Below are 2,475 nucleotides of genomic sequence, written 5' to 3' on the forward strand. Positions count from 1 at the left end.
TTAAGGGAAGGGGTGGATTAGTTTTTGTTTTTATTATTCTTCTCTGGAGCAAAAGTAATGCGGTTTGCGAAATTATGCCCAACAATGGATATTTTTTTTACCTAATTTCGAACAGAAAATCTAGTTTTTCATATAAAATGGAATTATTAATTAAGCATCGTTTTAAATAGCTATTTATTGTAATAGTTTTTACCACCCGCGCGTTAGTAAGTGAGTAAAAAATGCCCCCCCCCCCCAACTTTTTTACGAAAATACACGCTTGGAAGCACCAGGAATCCAAATCAAATAAAATTTCGATGCTGTAGGTCTGTCTGTCGGTCCGTCTGTACCGTGTGTCCTATTTTAACTGTTGACTATTTTACTACAAATGTAAGATGAAAAAAATTCGTTAAGCCGCTTGTAAGCAAGAGGCGAAGAGTGCACTTTTTCAAATTTAATAGCTCTTATGGACATTTCATGCCTTAACGAGAACACAAACATGAAATAATTTTTAATTTCTGATCGAGTGACACCAATACCAAGTGGTGTAGTTCCCAAGCTTTTGTAACTCAGACAGACAGACAGACAGACATATAAGGAGTGTAAAAGTGCACTTTTTATTTTTTGAAAGTGAAAGTGCACTAAAAAGGTAAAAATTGTTTATTTTAGACATTTTTACGTAGTTTTACTTAGAATTCAGAGCAAATTTTTATACTTTTCATACTTAAATATACGATTCATTTAATTACAGTTACAGGTACTGAAGTGAGACATGTTTATTACACCACTCACCTTAACCCCTTTAAGGGGGTAATTTTTGCACTTTTTTAAACATTTCGCTTATAACTATATAATCCTTTATAATCCTACTAGAAAATTTCTCTTCTTTTCTAAAGAGCATTAAATTATGCGTCGAATAGCGTTTGAAACATTGAAATAAGTTTAGTCGTTCTAACGCCTGTAGGTCGAAAATGACTGCACCGAAAAATATCATAGAATCAAACTTGTAGATACTGTAATTGTGAATCAGATGCTTTTTGACATTTGCAATTCGCTCACTCCAGTGCTCAGATATGAATTTTAAACCGAAAGAGTCCTTAGCGCCAAATTTCCGCTAAGGCAGTCCAACGCAGGCAACTTTGTCTGAACTCAAAACTTCTCACTTTCTTGTATTTGTTCAAGCAAAACTGAACGTAATCTACTGAATTTAAACTCAAATAATTTTAACATGTATTCATAACTTTTCACTAAGTTTCTGACTTCTTCTGTTCTAGAACTGTTCACTGGACATGTAATTTGTGCAAGAGGGCGCGGATAGAGGGACATTGACGGAAAAGTCACTTCGAACGTTCATTGAGGCCAGTAGGAGGAGAAATGATGGGCATCACACGTGGTTACAGACTCAGAAATCTGTCATCCTTCACGAGAAGTGTCGCAAAAGTGTCTACACGAAGGAGTCTAACATTGTAAAGGCTGAAAAAGAAGCAGGAAACAGAAGCCGTGTGACAAGAGGCCGTGAGGAAGTACCGAAATTCAACTTCAAGGAACTCTGCTTCTACTGTGGAAAGGATGCCTCTGAAAACTTCAAGGCCAAACTGAAAAAGCTCCCCCTTCACAGACGTGAAATAGTGCGTGAAATTCAGAGTTATTTCAGGCACTGACGCATAATTTAATGCTCTTTAGAGAGAAATTTTTTATAGGATAAGTATTTTTCGAGTTATACCTAAGCGAAATGTTCAAAAAAGTGCTAAACATTTTGCGCGTTTTAGGCTCTCAAATCTGACGCTCAACCTAGAAACCTTCGCAAACTCATATACCCGTTATTCAGGACCCCTTAAAGGGGTTAAAACGATTTCCAGTTCTCGAGTAATTTTTAGGGGCTAGAAGAAAGTACCTACATTAGTAGATTGATTTCAAAGATGTCTGATGCTTTCATGAAGTTTGCCGTGATTTTTTAGATCCTGGTTACAGCCCTTTGAATTTTCTTTCGAAATTGGTTTTTAGTCCATAACTTTTGATTGAGAAGTCTAATCGAAAAAGTACGAATCGTTTTGGATTCTACGCACCAAAATTAATAAGAAAAAGTGTTTTCCCGAGAAATTTTGGTGTAGTCGATTTTTGGTAAAAAAGGAAGGTTATACACTGCCTTTTTTTGAGCCCCGAAAAAAAAATTGTCTCAGATCGACCCGAAAACAATTTTTCTTATAGAATGTGGCCTGTAGAATCCATAATTTCAAACAGTTCCAAGATTGGGCTACTAGTTCAAAAGTTACAGCCCTTTGAATTTTTTTTCGGAAATTGGTTTCTAGTCTATAACTTTTGATTGAGAAGTCTGAGAAAAAGTACGAATTATTTTGGATTCTACGCACCAAAATTAATAAGAAAAAGTGATTTCCCGAGAAATTTTGGTGTAGTCGATTTTTGGTAAAAAAGGAAGGTTATACACTGCCTTTTTTTGAGCCCCGAAAAAAAAATTGTCTCAGATCGACCCGAAAA

This window comes from Photinus pyralis, unplaced genomic scaffold, assembly GCF_008802855.1.
Source record: "Photinus pyralis isolate 1611_PpyrPB1 unplaced genomic scaffold, Ppyr1.3 Ppyr1.4_LG7, whole genome shotgun sequence".
Lineage (NCBI taxonomy): Eukaryota > Metazoa > Arthropoda > Insecta > Coleoptera > Lampyridae > Photinus > Photinus pyralis.